This window comes from Orussus abietinus, unplaced genomic scaffold, assembly GCF_000612105.2.
Source record: "Orussus abietinus isolate OABI.00-Male unplaced genomic scaffold, Oabi_2.0 scaffold121, whole genome shotgun sequence".
NCBI classification, from domain to species: Eukaryota; Metazoa; Arthropoda; class Insecta; order Hymenoptera; family Orussidae; genus Orussus; species Orussus abietinus.
Window position 1 is genome coordinate 217,452 of NW_019394278.1, and position 16,974 is coordinate 234,425.

At 39.3% G+C, this 16,974-nt stretch overlaps 1 long non-coding RNA gene across 1 annotated transcript; it reads right to left on the reverse strand.

Annotated features, from left to right (window-relative positions):
• Positions 1 to 548: 548 nt before the first annotated feature.
• LOC105703625 lies at positions 549 to 1,888 on the reverse strand. The gene is made up of 3 exons (XR_001104369.2): positions 1,384 to 1,888; positions 1,244 to 1,315; positions 549 to 805 (listed from the first exon to the last, which is right to left on the reverse strand). It is a non-coding gene; the product is annotated as an uncharacterized LOC105703625 (long non-coding RNA).
• Between the last annotated feature and the right edge of the window lie 15,086 nt (positions 1,889 to 16,974).

The window sequence follows — 16,974 nt, forward strand, 5'->3', positions numbered from 1 at the left end:
TATGTGACAAGTTATATTGATGTTATAAGTTCAGTTATATTAAAATAATGTTAGTTTCATACATTTAATAAAAAAAAATGACGCAATTTTACCCAAAATTATATATTTTTTTATGTTTAATTATTTTTTGGTACTTGACAATAGTTAGATATTAAATGACAGATCAGACTTTCACTGAAATTATGTAATGATAAACTGTCTGATTTTACTTAAAGGCAATTAGGATTTCATTCGACTAGCAAATGACATATATTAATCTTATGACGTTTTAGGATGAATTATGACAATGACGATGACGATGATGTAATAAAATAAATGCCAGTTAGCACCAATGTAGTTCCGTTGTGTTACAAATATGTGCTGCATATACACAGTAATATCAGGACAGTAACACAATATAAGATGAGAGTAACAAAGTTATGCTACATTTATATAGATATGATAGTAACAAATGTTATGTAACCTGTTAGCTCCATGTTACATAACCGTTAAGTTACTGTATTGTAACAAATGTCATGTGACTAGTAAGCTCTATGTTACATAACTGTTAGGTTATTATATTGTAACAAACGTTATGTTATTTGTTAGTTTTAAGTAACGTAACTGTTAGGTTTGGTGTTCAGTCGGCTATGGTTGGTAACAAACGTCGTCTCGATTATTGTTTAATCTCTGGGTCCTTGAATCGTGAAGTCCTCCTTCGCGATGCGTCCTGGACGAAGGTTGCCGGTCGAAAGAGCGAGCGCTGGTTCTGCGGTCTTGCCGAAATCGTCGCACCCGAGAGACTACGCGACAACCCGGTAGAGGTCTAACAGATCGATTACAGGCGATTAGGCGAACATTGAAAACGAAAATACCACTACAATCCCTTACCAAACATTCCCATCGATCCATATTTCCAAACTTGGAATTTTACGAGGAAGTAAATCCAAGTTTGTCGTCTACGACATAATACGGTGATTTTTATGATATTCTGTTATATCTCAATTTCATGACACCAGGGTCCCCAATTCTCGACATTCATTAGAAGCATTTGGGACCTAGCGTCATACAATTGGGGTATAATTTAATGATTCAAGCATTAATCGGCCAAGAAGAGCATCGACTCGTCGCCACTGCGTCGCATTTTAAACGCAGACAACGCAGACGAGACGTTCGAAAAAGGATCGGACGGTAAAATGGAATTGTAGATCGCGAGCCGAGCGATTCCTGGCCGACAGCGATCCTTGATCTTGAATACACTTACCGACCTCGGAATTGCAAGGCTAAGAACTGCAGAACGTTCATTGAAAAAGTCCGCACTCGTGCCCGGCTACATCTGTAAGAATAAAAAAATATGCCAACTCCGTTCCTCAACCGCGGGAAAAATTTAACCTCTAAACAAACCTGCCGCCACCCAGGAATCCAAGCTATTTCAAAACGCCTTACATAGCAGCAGAAACCTAAAAAGAAACACCAACGGCTACAAAATATGGGATAAAAATACTCGGTTCAATGTACAAATCCATTTTCACATATATACCCACTATTTTCACAGAAACGGTAAAAGAAGTAATATACAAAGATACTTATCTCCATTCCGCAAGTTCCATCGGTTTCTTCCTTCGTTAAAACGCGAGGGCACCCCGGAACCGCAAACGGCGGATCTAATAATTTTCGCGTTTATCGTAACGCAACACCTCGGAGTAACCCCGGGGGAGGGAAAGAGGCAGATAAAGAGGGCGATATCTCGGGGGCGATAGAAAAAGGGGGCAGAAATTCGTGCGACTCGCTCGCGATAAGGCTCTCCGGGAGATGGCGAGGTTAGGTTTCAAGATGGCAGCCAAAAGTGGCGCGATTAGACGCCGGTCGAACGAGCCGGGCCGGTCCGGGGAGCGAGACGGAGCGAGGTCCGCCGCGCGTGAGCGACCGCGAGAGACTGACCGCCGGCCGGCCGAGCGAGAGGCCCGAGGCGCGGGCCGGCTGCGCGAGAGAGAGGCGCGAGAGAGAGGACCGAGGCGCGGGGCGGCCGCGCGAGAGAGACCGAGAGCGACCCCTCGCGCGGGCGAAAACGCCTCCGAGGAACGCGCGTCCATCGCGACGCCACGCAACGGCCGATCGCCGATTGCGCAACGGCGAAATTAATGTATTTTCCAGAAACGGGACGAGCGACCGCGCGCCATTGGTCGGCGGGAATTCAGCTCTATACTTGACATTAAATTCCGCCTGGCCTTCTAAGCGCCCCCCGCTCTGCGTCGGGCTTAGGCCTTTCTCTCCTCGCGCATAGCCAATGCCCGAGCGGCGAGGGCCCGACAAAAATCACGCCTCTATCTATGGGCCCCCGCCATTACTCGCCGCGAGGCGGCGAGGACTGCGTCACTCGAAAAACGCGAGCCTACCTCCCACCAAGAAACATTATTTTCGGTCGCCATCCCTGGTCATTTTTCAATTTTATTATCAATTCTTTCAAACAGTTATTTTATGTACACCCGATTCGATTTACGTGAATCAGATATTGCCAAATTGTACATTTCGTTCCACATGATAAAAGTACATGTATTTAAAAATTATATTATCACTTAAAATCATGTGTCTATGAAAATCGAATTTTCTATTTTCTTCTAACCAAATGAAATTTTAAATTAAATCCGATCAAATAAAAAAATGTTAAACTCAATTTGAAAATATTTTATTTGGTGAGGATTGAAGATATTTTTTTAGGTGGATGATAGACGATGTACATTTGCTATACCTATATACCTAATTTAGACGATTAATTTACGTATATTCCACTTCATGGATTGCCTGGGTTAATACCCTTGTTTTCTGTTAATGTAAACTGTTCATAAAAATCGCTACTTATGACTGACACAATAAATCATTCTTATCACTTGGCGACATTGATGACAGGGATATTTTTTATTATTACTAATATCTAATCCTTATTCATAATGGCGGGAAGTGAAAACGAGTAGAAATATTTAATAGCAAAAAAAACGGCCAACCTTGAAGATGTATGCAAAGTTATAAATAAAAGAGGTTGAAAGTAACAAATTAATGTGACGATTAATATGACGTTTAGCTTGCGCAGGGAAATAAGCATTTCAATTACAATATTTGCAGAGTATTAATTAGTCTTGTTAATTTATATTAACGTTAATTTAAACGGCCCGTCAAATAAGTATGTTCCATTCAATACGGATATCTTCAATTGCGTAAAATGTATGCGAATGTCCGCTTTAAAGTACGATAAACTTGGAATCTTTATCGCACATTAATGTATGCCAAGGACATTCAGGAATTGTTACTCTCTCGCAGATTAAGCCACTTATTAATAATCAGCGCGAAATTAATTATGTGCATGGATTAAGCGATATTGCGTTTATCTAGCATTCTTGAATCACAATCAGTACGACATTAGCGCTAAATTGCAAAAAAAAAATTGTCTCTGGCATTAATTTATCTCCGCAACTCGGCTCAAATGTAAACGCATTCAATCATAAAAAGTAAACAATTGAGATTAACCAATAAGACATGGGGAATAAATTGCAGAAAAATGTCTCGTATTATGCAAGTTGAATAATTAAAATATTTTACAGCAATCGTTGCCTAGGACAATCATGTCTTTATTATTCTAATTGATATTACAAGTGGTACAAAGATGTGACTGAGCACACTTATAAATTAAAAAAGATGCCGTTAAATAAGCGACAACCATTTTATTGTACGATTTAATTCTAAATGGTGTATGAATCGGATTCCGAAAATATTATTATAAATTTTATTAATCTTGCGTTTATCTAGCGTTCTTGAATCACAATCAGTACATTAGCGCTAAATTGCAAAAAAAAATTGTGTCTGGTATTAATTTATCTCCACAACTCGGCTCAAATGTAAACGCTTTCAATCATAAAAAGTAAACAATTGAGATTAACCAATAAGACATGGGGAATAAATTGCAGAAAAATGTCTCGTATTATGCAAGTTGAATAATTAAAATATTTTACAGCAATCGTTGCCTAGGACAATCATGTCTTTATTACTCTAATTGACATTACAAGTGGTACAAAAATGTGACTAAGCACACCTTTATAAATTAAAAAAAAAGATGCCGTTAAATAAACGACAACCATTTTATTGTACGATTTAATTCTAAATGGTGTATGAATCGGATTCCGAAAATATTATTATAAATTTTATTAATCTTGCGACTGCATACGTGGGAAAATGAGCCGCATGGACATTCTTGAATTCACTTACTTTTACGTGAAATAACGATTTTTTTTTAATTTCAATTACCTCTTGCGGAATACCAAGGCCACTCTCGAAGGACTGGAATTCGGAGAAGAAAGAGAAAGAAAGAGAAAGAAATCGGTTTATTAAGTTCAAGGACGCTAAGTACCGTAAGTACTAATTCTAGTAAAAGGTAGCAAATCACTTGGCGCAGTTATTACTGTTATTGTTATGAGTCATATTTTTCTAGAAATGGCCTAGTTTGTTTTACGAGGCAGGAGGGTTGGAGAGTGATTCATGTAACGGAAGAAATTCAATCCTTTATAGGTGCCACAGTAATTACAGCTATTGTCACAGTTCGTTTAGGAAACACTAACGTTCGCGAACTGCTTCTTACCTCGCATTAATGTGTAGGAAAATGATACATATTATATTCGGAAGTCACTACGTATTATTTATAATATCCTGAGATGAGCTTTCAATTCTATGATACTATTTTATAATTTTGTAAATGTGTCTTCTAACATTATTACTTTTTTTTTAATAATTTTATTACATAGGAATGTCCTGAAATTATGGTACACATATCATAAAATTACTACCATCCTTCACAATTTTATTACACGCGTGTGTACTAATTTTATAATACATGATATATATTTTATTTGAAACTGTTACAAAATCAGTATACTATGCCTGAGTAAAACTTCCATTAAAAATGTTATAAAATTCACACCATTTTTTTAACAGGATACCTTTGTCACGATTGACAGATTGACGGTTCAAAACTTTTGCATATTCGCACTCGTTACTTTTTTAGTTTCGCCGCCCATGTGTAGGGGCGCTGGGGTGCCTTGAATTCCTCGAAGTCTTCTCCATAAAGTGTTATGAATTTTATTTTTGTTACAAATACGTATGAATATCTATAAACCACCTATAGTAGATATCTACGATATATGTATATATTACGTACCATGTCCGGACATCTACCCTTTGATGTATCTAAAATAGAGTTCACAGATATCTATATACCTTACATAGATTCAATAAACATTTATATACGATTAATGTACGGATATCAAAAAAAAAATTGTCTCTGGCATTAATTTATCTCCGCAACTCGGCTCAAATGTAAACGCATTCAATCATAAAAAGTAAACAATTGAGATTAACCAATAAGACATGGGGAATAAATTGCAGAAAAATGTCTCGTATTATGCAAGTTGAATAATTAAAATATTTTACAGCAATCGTTGCCTAGGACAATCATGTCTTTATTNAATTTTATAGTAAATATATAGTAATTTCGTGTTAAGACATGAAATTTACAATTTTACTGCAACCTTACGTACTAAAGGTGTATGAACTTTATGAAGGTTTTTTAACAGTCTACTAAAAGTCCCGAAGCAACACAGCGTTAGAATTTTTTTAAACATTATTTAAATATTTCTCCGACTCAAGAATGTCGCTACAATATCTCCTTACTTGTCACCTTTCGATTAAATTTGTTTAAAAATAAACTTACGTAAACGATCATAAAATTGAAAAAACATAAAAAAAAATGTGCAATGCATATTAAATGACTTTCGAACATCAAACTTATCATTTTTCTCCGCAATTTCACAAAATCACCACCCGGCGTTGTGAAATTGTAAATTTACTTACAATTTTATAGTAAATATATAGTAATCCCGTGTTAAGACATGAGATTTACAATTTTACTACAACCTTACGTACTAAAGGTGTATGAATTTTATGAATGTGTTTTAACAGTCTACTAAAAGTCCCGAAACAACATGGCGCCAAACCATCCGTGATTCGCTCCCGGTATCGATTTGACTTTTCCGGGAGGACGAATAACGGTGAAGCCTAGTCGTGAGTTTCGCCACTCGGTCGCCAATAATTAACTCGTTAAGTGCGCCTCGCAAAGGTTGGGAGCGCGACCGTGGTGGGGCCCGGCGACGGGAGCGAGAGAGAGGGCGCGATGCCGCTTAGCGCGGGAGCGAGAGAGAGGGCACTAGGGGCCCGCCCGGGACGACTCGCGGCGGCCGCTCATATCGGCCGGAGTACGTCGCGCTTGTCCTCCATTATATTCCTCTTTTTCTCTCCCTACTTTTTTTCCCCAGATAGATACATAATTCATGCCTCTTTCTTCGCGGTGGGAATAATGTTTAACTGCCCTGGCCGAGGACTCGCGAGATCACAGATCGTCCCGAGACGCAGTTTCGTCGATCGATCCGGATCGACCAAGGCCGGTCGCTCGATCCCCTCGATTTTTTCGACGGCTTCGATCTTCCTCCTGGCTTTGTTGGTATTAAGGTGAAGTGAAACCCCCTTCAAATCAGTCGATTCGAATACAACACTTTATTTTTAAGGGTATTGGACCAAACTGTCCGAAACTTTGACACCTCACTCCTGATCATCTAAGAATTGTCCCGATACATTCAAAATTTGGATTTTTGGAAAAAGATTTTTTAACAGCCCAGACCAGAACCAAAATCGCGTTGAGCTCTCATATTTCGATCGATATACAATTATCAAAGGCTCTGATATGAGAAACGAAAGGGTCAGGACAATTTTATGATAATTTAGAACACTCTGGTAATCGATAAACTTGCATTTGAACGGGATAAAGGTAAAAAAAGTGTTATATGCGCTTTTTATTATAAAATTGTAATATCTTTTTTAACAGGGTAATGTAGAAGGTCTAGGAACATTTAGCCGAGAATAATAATATTATTGCATATATTATTTTATTTTATTGACGCGCGTTCATACAGCTCCAGGGTGTTTCATTGTTTCTTATGTCGTATTCATTATTTTTTATTTAAGGACTCGGCTGTACTTCCAACAAATTATAAATTTCATGTCCTAAAAGGGAATTAGTATTTAATTAATTTATTAGAAATCTCTGAACAGACTTATAATCTGACATCATGTTATAATTTTGTCTATATTAATTATATATAGAATTATACTATACTACAAACCACCTATAGTAGATATCTACGATATATGTATATATAACGTACCATGTCCGGACATCTACCCTTTGATGTATCTAAAATAGAGTTCACAAATATCTATATACCTTACACAGCTTCAATAAACATTTATATACGATTAATTTACGTATATTCCACGTTGAGCGGTGCCTGGGTGGCGATCAATTTTTAAATTCCTTCCATAAAAATGTCGTTAAAAGAGTGTAGGAAAAAGCACCGTAGACGTTTGGAGAGTGAATTTAGCAAAAACCACGTGTAAATTCATAAACTAAATGGAATGAATTAAATTTCACCGTTGAATGCGTCTATTTGACCCCTAAAAATGTCTACGTTCGAACGGCAGACATTCGAAGCACAAATCGAGGCGTCGTCGTGGCTCGGTGGGGTTCGAGCAAGAGGGCGACCACGTGATCGGCTGTTTTCGCTAATGGGCGATATCGCAGAAGGGACCGCGGGCCGTACTCCCTGCGCGCGCACGCACTCTCGGCCGAGCGTGCGCGCGGGGCGGTGCGCGTGGCGGATAGCCCACGTGACGTCTAAATTCCGTCGGCCATTTTGGAGGATGATTCATTTGTTTAGAACGGGCCGGATAGAGAAGTCGGAGGCGGAGCCTCGGCGCCCACGAAATATCGTCCCGCGCGGCCGGGATTCGACCGAAATTGGATCCAGCCTCGGCCCGCGGCGATCGACAGGGCGATCGAGTTTCCGGCCCGATCGCCGCGCCTCGATCTTCTCCTCCGCGAGGCCCTCGGTACACCCGAGACGTATCGATCGTCGAAGCGTAATTTTCACCGCGAGGCTCTTGTTTGGCTCGACTCGACGGAAATCTCCGCGCCCCGGGCCCCTATCTGCCGATCCGATCGACTAAACGCTGCCCGCGAGACGAACCTATCGCTCGACGTAAACGGGCGCGAAAATCAAGATGGCGCCCTACAAGGACAGGGTGCAGCGGCCATCTTGGATCCCGTCCCGAGGGGCTTCTAGGAGTGGTAAGTAGATTAGAGTTTTAATCCTTTAATTTAGGCGATACGAAAGGGTCATTCTATAAAAAAACGTTGGAAAAATATTATTTTATAACATATTTGTTGGAAGCTTCGTTCAGACATGGTATACTAATTGTATAAGATATTTTTAAATATACTGTATAACGTATATTGTAAATTTAGTACATATGTGTAATCAATTTAGAGACATCCCTTTTTAAGTATTATTTAAATATTTCTAGGACTCAAGAATGTCGCTAAAATGCTTCTCCGCCAGTACCACCGATACTTGTCATCTTTCGATTAAATTTGTTTAAAAATAAACTTTCCTAAACGATCATAAAATTAAAAATTCATAAAAAAACAAAAATGTGCAAACAATGCATATTAAATGACTTTCGAACATCAAAGTTATCATTTTTCTCCGCAATTTCACAAAATCACAACCCGGCGTTATGAAATTGTAAATTTACTTACAATTTTATAGTAAATATATNGTTCATACAGCTCCAGGGTGTTTCATTGTTTCTTATGTCGTATTCATTATTTTTTATTTAAGGACTCGGCTGTACTTCCAACAAATTATAAATTTCATGTCCTAAAAGGGAATTAGTATTTAATTAATTTATTAGAAATCTCTGAACAGACTTATAATCTGACATCATGTTATAATTTTGTCAAATTGCATAGAAAAAGTTATTACAAATATATTATAAAATTGTAATATCTTTTTTAACACGGTAATGAAGAAGGTCTAGGAATGTTTAACCAAGAATAATAGTATTATTGTATATGTTATTTTATTTTATTGACGCGCGTTCATATAGCTCCAGGGTGTTTCATTGTTTCTTATGTCGTATTAATTATGTTTTATTTAAGTACTCGGCTGTACTTCCAACATATTCCGTTTAATCCGTTAAGAAAGACCAGATTTATAAGCCGAGAAGCGTTGAATCGATTTCATTGACAAGGAATGATGTTAATGGGTGACGCGAAATGCAGTTTCGTTGATCGACCCGAATCGACCAAGGCCGCTCGCTCGCGATTCGCCTGTCAATTTGGATCACTTAGTTATTTCTTCGGTTTTTATACCTCGCAAAAGAATAACTTATGTACAGATAAATTCGGTTGAATCGGTCTAAAAAAACTGACCCACATAAGGAACAAATACGGCTAAATCGGTTTCATCGATCGGAGACAGTATTAACGTGATGCAATAGTGAACCAATTTTGCGTTAACCTAAATCCGATTACCCAATATATTCCAAGTACCCGCGAATGATGAATTTTTTTCTTCGTTTTAAACTCTCCAACCGCCACTAAACGGTCCTTCAAGAACCCGAGACACATGGTTTATAAAAATCAAAAGTCAAATCAGTAGTTCCTTGAACCGCACCTTTTATTTCCAGGTATACAGCCAATTAATATTAAACATAATAACAATAATTCTAGAACACCGCATAAACCCTTGATAAGGTCGCCGTAGGTTCTGGTCTCGTCTCCCTTCGTCCGCCATCGGCCAACCTCCTATACTTACGCATTTCACTAAACAATGATTACTTCTTTAACGTCTCCCTTCGTCATTCATATACTATAATACAATAGATGTAAAAGGTTCTCATGTTTGTATTTACGTCTGATCCACCCAGGTAGGTATCCGCGTCTTGTAGGTATCTGCGAGGTGCACGTGCAACGTTATGCGGGCCGCGCGACCGCGGGCACACACATGCACTCGCCGTGGCGGCCGGAAGCCGAATGGCCGAAAGTCGGCGGGCGGCGCGGCCGAGTGCCGAATCGGCCTCGTCGCCCTTCTCCTTCCTCAAGGCCCCGCCAAGAGGCAAGGTCACGTGCACTGGGTCACGAGACCGAGACCGTTTCTGGCGCCCGATGACTCTCCGGCCGACAGCCCGCGTCGCGAATGCAGATGCGTGGAAGAGTGCCGCGCATGCGCGTCAGAGAGTGCATATGTCGTAGGCGTAGCACAAAGAGATGAGCGATGGAATGATAGTTTTGTAAGGCCGTCGCCATTTTGGATTTAAGGGGCCATCAAAGTGCCAATTTGAGGGATTATTCGTTCGTGACACTTTTCTTCGAACTGGGTGTACCGAATCGGTTCGAACTTTACAACGTGAACATGGAAACTATAAGAAAGGTCCCGACACCCATGAAAGTCCATTTTTTATAAAATATCTTAAAAATATCTATAAACACATTTTCAAAAAATTCAAATTTCAAGGGAGCCAAGACCGTCCTTGCAGCCTCCATATTCAAATATATATATATACTTCCCCTTTCATATCACCTTAAGGAAGCTTTCCCAACATCTCGAAAAGGACACGAGAGAATTATCGAATTATCGGCTGCACGGCTGTAATATTTCTAGACAGTAATTGATTTCCAAGAAATTAAGTGACTTAAATAAAGCAACGGTCGGCCAGATATATTTACTTTCGAATAAATAAGGTTCGTGGAAACCGTTTTGCATACCGGTCCGTTGAATTTTCGGCACGGCCGAATTCGTCCCGTCGACCCCATTTCTCCGCGAGAGGTTAGGTTAGGTTAGGTTAGGTTAAATCGGGCGGCCCGCAAAAGGGGAATTCGGGATAAGAGAAGCGACGCCTCGGCATGCCTCGGCGAAGTCATCAAACCTAAGTTTAACCCGAGTGGAGCATTCAAGCCGGACGCGTCGAGCGTGTCGGAAAGGGAACGGAGCCGAGCCGCTTCTCGAACAGGCCTTGACCGTATCTCCGCTTATCGTGTCAGGCGTGCTCCGCGGTCTACGTCATCGTCGTCGTCGGGACGGAATCCGGCGCCGAGGAGTTCCACCTCTCGACGCCGCTCCGTCCCAGGTGACGACCTCTGAGAGGTTTTTGGGACGGATATATATATATNACATACATACATACATACATACATACATACATACATACATACATACATACATACATACATACATACATACATACACACATATATATACACATGTTGGTATATAGTATATAGTATGTATATATATCGGGATTAGGCAACGAAGGGTCTATTAACACATTGAGCGCCGGCTACATATGAGTTATTTAAGGTGAAGTGAAACCTCCTTCGAATCAGTCAATTCGAATGCAACACTTTTTTTTAAGGGTGTTGGACCAAACTATCCGAAACTGAAGACACATCACTCCTGATCATCTAAGAATTGTCCCGACACATTCAAAATTTGGATTTTTCAAAAAAATGGTCTAACTTAGCCCAGGCCAGAAGTAAAATGGCGTCGAGCTCTCATATTTCGATCGATATACAATTATCGAAGGCTCTGATATGAGAACCGAAAGGATCGGGACAATTTTAGGACAATTTAGAACACTCTGGTAATCGATAAACTCGCATTTGAACGAGATAAAGGCAAAAAAGTGTTGTATGGGCTTGTATAATAAAACGATGGGAATACGAGGTCTCGGAGTGAAAATTTAATTGACCTGGAAATCACAGATGGCGCAAGGGGTCCCTCTGCAGTCAACTGGGGCCTCGAAAACCATGAATCCAGAGGATTTCTGGAGTTTTACATCGATTTTTTTATAATTATCGTACGAAAACGACAGGTGGAGTATGCCATTTAGTGCAATACCCAATATAATTCGACACTGCTGTCAATATAAAAACGAACCTCGCCAACGGAGGCATTTAGAAAAATCTTCTTTATCGACGTCGATCAAGTTCCTCGGCGTCTTTCACTCCACCTTAACACTTATAACGAGAGAAATATTAAGAAAATACTTATTCACAAGTTTCCAACGTAATTTAACATTACCTGATAATACATGTTCCAGACTTCTGTGTTTCCATTTCTTTTGTCACTTTTATGCACTAAATAGAGCGTTAAATTCAGTTATAAGGACTTCTACGAGTTTATCACCCAAATAGCGTAATTGATATCGTATCGACGGTATTTCGAGGGTACACAGATCCACTCTGTTGCATTTAACGTTGCATCTTGTGCAGTGCAATGCACGAAAATCAGATTTTTTTGGTGTTTCTATTTTTTTTTGTTTTTTTTTCCACCGGATATTTCGCTTGCATGCCAGAAATGGGTAACGTGTATCGGAAAATGTGTACGAAGAACGAACGCAGTTGACTATGTTTGCTCATTCGGGAAATGAGTATCGGGTGCGTTTGGATTTTTTATTCGCCCAGAAAGCGGGCATTGCATTCATTTCTTGTTTTTTCATCTTTTTTCATCAATCCGGGAAATGACTAACCAATACAATTGGAATTTGCGTTCGTCCGGGGATTTCCTGTTTGGTTGCCGATCGGTAACGAGTGCGTGCGAAAATTCGATTAATTTCAGAAAAAGTACGCTATTGTACCACCGCTCACGTGTAACACGCATCGTTTCGAAAATTTATTTATCGTAGAGTCTTATTCCTCAACGTACTTACTTTACACTTTTCTATTTAGTCCTCCCTCATTCCATACAACTCATTTTTAGAATTTTCCTTAATTTTTCTTCATTTCACTCGCGTACTACGAAATACATTGTCATAAGCATTGCGCGTATAATTTTTAATGAAAATACCGCACCTTTTGCTAAATACTTCTCTACTTTAATTATCTAAACATTACCTGATATGTTGATGAAATTTTGAAACACGTAATATGTGCCATACAATTTTGCTTCGGTTTTTGTTACTTCCCTCGAATAGTACAAAGTGCATTTCATAACTTTTTTAGCATGGAATAAATAGTATATTTATTTTGATAAGTTTTTATTAATTTCGCTCGTATTCTAAAGAATGCATATTCTACAAAAGTGCATTTAATTACATATTTAGCATGTAATAAATAGTATACATATTTTGTTAAGCTTTTATTAATTTCGCTCATATTATAGAGAATGTATTGGTACTACTTTTAACGTGTAATTTCTCCCAGCAAAGTGGTTAATAGAAGCAGAGCGATTTTCTTTCCTTTGTAACGTACGGTGTCACGACTTGCAACAGTCGAGTAATTCAAGTACCACGGAGTGGTTGAATAAAACCGATAAGCATGTAATCCTCGACGTCGAAGTGATTAGCGACGTCGAGGCATTTCCTCTCACTTGTAGCTGTAACGGGAAGAGCTGACGACCGTGTCTACAAGTTTCCATATGCATTTGCTCGTAGACGCATTACGCAATCGTAATCGCAGAGACAATACCCCGGCGTAGTGTTACGAGTCTATGACACTGCCGACGTACTCACCTATCGTACGTGTACTATATTCCCAAGGGTCACGGCGAGTTCGACTTTTCCTTATCAACCTGAGCGAAAAATCTACTTTTTAGGTCAAATTAATTACTTATGGGAATTGAAATTTTTTTTTAATGAAATTTTGTGAAGTTACGCTTTGAATTATTTTCTCGCTTTATATTATATGACGCTATGAATTATTTTCTCGCTTTATATTATATGGCGCTATGAATTATTTTCTCGCTTTATATTATATGACGCTTTGAATTATTTTCGGTAATCAACAATTTTGTTGAAAACCAAATTTAGTGAAATTACACGTATGATACTGTCGACGTACTCACCTACCGTATGTGTACTATATGAGCGAAAAATCTACTTTTTAGGTCAAATTAATTACTTATGGGAATTGAAATTTTTTTTTAATGAAATTTTGTTAAATTACGCTTTTAATTATTTTCTCGCTTTATATTATATGACGCTTTGAATTATTTTCGGTAATCAACAATTTTGTTGAAAACCAAATTTAGTGAAATTACACGTATGATACTGTCGACGTACTCACCTACCATACATGTACTATATTCCCAAGGGTCACGGCAAGTTTGACTTTTCCTTATTATCCTGAGCGAAAACTCTGCTTTTTAGGCGAAATTAATTACTTGAGGTAATCAAAATTTTCGTTGAAAATGAAATTTAGTGAAGTTACGAGTCTCTGACTTGCAGCGCGAATGCAGCTAGAGGTGCAATCGCGTTACAGTATTAAACAAATTCGCACAATATAACGATACCTGTGAAAGAAAAAACAAATATTTCTGCGGGGTAACTACACGTTCTTTCTATCAAAACCTTGTTATTTGATCCAAATGAACATTATCGAAAAAAATCATGTGCATCCGATCGGTGAAACTCTTATCTTGGGACGCGATTCATGTCCCAAAAGATTCGAGAGATTGTTTAAAAAGTCCTAGCACATCGGCACGCCATCCCAAGAGATGGGAAGCTTGTCTAAAGACATTTAGTGGAAGGGAATCCCCGTTCGCAGAATAAGAAGAAGTCGAGATGCACGACTTGCAGCGCGAATGCAGCTCGGGGTGCAATCGGGCGCGACACGATCGAAGTCAAAGCCTAAGTCAAAGCCAAGAGCATTTCGGATCGACGATCCTTGACTATTCCGCAGTCTGCACGCCGTCTGCGTTGGAACCGCCGCGGAACGGCCGCCACGTTCCGCATTCAAATCGCAAGCTCCGCCAACCGTGATACTAGCGGCAAAAGATCTTGTCGAGGAGGGTGAGAGGTGGACGTAGATATATAGTATGTATAATATGTGCATGTACATGGCTGTACCTAAAATAGAGAAATAGAGAGGGAGACCACTCTATATGCAGTGATAGTGGCTGGCCATATTTCGGGGTACCTACTTGTTGCTCTTGGATGTACCGAGTGTTCACGACGGAACCTTGTTTCTAGGGAAAACGACGTTAATCATAATCGTTGAACAATGACCGTTCATACTCAATATCGCTTTGTACAGATACCCTTAAAATCATGTGAAAATATTCATTGTTATTCTTAGTGAAAAGATTTTGCGGCATTATTTAATTGCAGTTCAACGTTGAGCGTAACTTGGTATTATGCATTACTGCATCAAATTGAACGTCACGTGAAAACAACGTTGTTCGCAACAATAACCATTTATATGCAATACCATCTTATATAGATACCTTTAAAGTCATGTGAAAATGGTAATAGTCGTCCGTAGCGAAATGATTTTTCGGTTTTATTTAATTGCAGTTCAACGGTGAGCGTAACTTGGCATTATGCATTACTGCACCAAATTGAACGTCAAGTGTAAACGACGTTGTTCGCAACAATAACCATTTCATATTCAATATCATTTTATTCAGATACCTTTAAAATCATGTAAAAATGTCAACGGTCGTCTCTAGCGAAATGATCTTTCAGTTTTATTCAATTACGGTTCAACGGTGAGCGTAGCTTGGTATTATGCATTACTGCACTAAATTGAACTTCACGTGAATACAACGTTGTTCGCAACAATAACCATTTATATTCAATATCATCTTGTATAGATACCTTTAAAATTAAGTAAAAATGGTAATAGTCGTCCGTAGTGAAATAATTTCTCGATATTATTTAATTGCAGTTCAACGTTGAGCGTAACTTGGCATTATGCATTACTGCACCAAAATGAACGTCAAGTGAAATCGACGTTCTTCGCAACAATAACCGTTCATGTCCAACATCATTTTGTTCAGATACCTTTAAAATCATGTGAAAACGGTAATAGTTGTCCTTAGCGAAATGATTTTTCGTTATTATTTAATTGCAGTTCCACGTTAAGTCCAACATTAGCATCGTGCATTAGTGCACCAAATGGAACGTCAAGTGTATTCTGGTGTAATTAGTTAACGTTAATATGTTTTATATGTACGTTGAAAAATGGAAAGCAAAGTAGCCAGATTGAAGCACTGCAGGTTAAAATAACAATTCCTGTACTACGCGAACGGAAAGAAACAATGAAATGCACAATTCCAGAATAAAATATAAATATAAGATAGATATCGAGACCAGGGGGAAAAGATTTTTGGCACGAAGGACCCAACTATATATCAAATTTATATAAATACGCAAGCATGTATAAAATAGGGAGATAGAGACGGAAAGAGAAGCCAGTCCACATGCAGCGACCGTGGCTGGTCATATTTCGGGGATACCTACTTGTTGCACGCCGCTCTATAGACGGTCATGTACACGAAGACCTATTTCTCCCAGCCGGTCTATGTACTTTCTCATGTACGTTCACACGTCCGTACATAAGCGAGACAGAGAGGGAGCGAAAACACATTTATTCCTATGTACGGGAATAGACGATGTGGCATGTACTCGCGCCGGTGTACGGGAATGCCGGGAACCGGGACTCCCGTGTATACTCGCCCCGCTTGGAAATTTTCGGGGGTTCCGAGCCCGCTCGGCTTTGGCACACCCTCGCCTCGTCTCTCTCGCGCTAAGCCTCTCGGCACTCGCTCTCTCTCCCTCGCTCCCACGGCCGGCCGCGCTAACTCGCCTGCCACGGCATACGCTACTTGTTGCGCGCGTAATCGCGCGCTGGGGCTTGCTAGATATTTTTTTTCTCTCAAAGTAGAGAGAATTGTTGTATCTATTATAAAATCTAGCGGATTATCGAATTCGGACGAATTTTTAAGGGTGATTTCGCGAGTGCTCGGGAATTTCATATTGACAATTAAGTGGAATTTCAGGCATGTTTACCTGGTCATGTAAGTCTGTGTACTATGTGGTGTAATTTGGCACTTTACCTTACTCGTATAGGTTGTTGAGATTAATAATGGTGGAAGGAAAATTAATGTAAATCTGTCTTTTGAAGAGAAACGTTTACATTTTTTGGGTAAAGGTATATGACGATGTCGGGGAAAAATTAACCCAATTCCTGTTTAAGTGTTAATTTTGCTCTTTTGTGTGCTTATATATGTATTTAGCACGATACTCTATCGAGTTTCTTGATAGATAACATTTTCT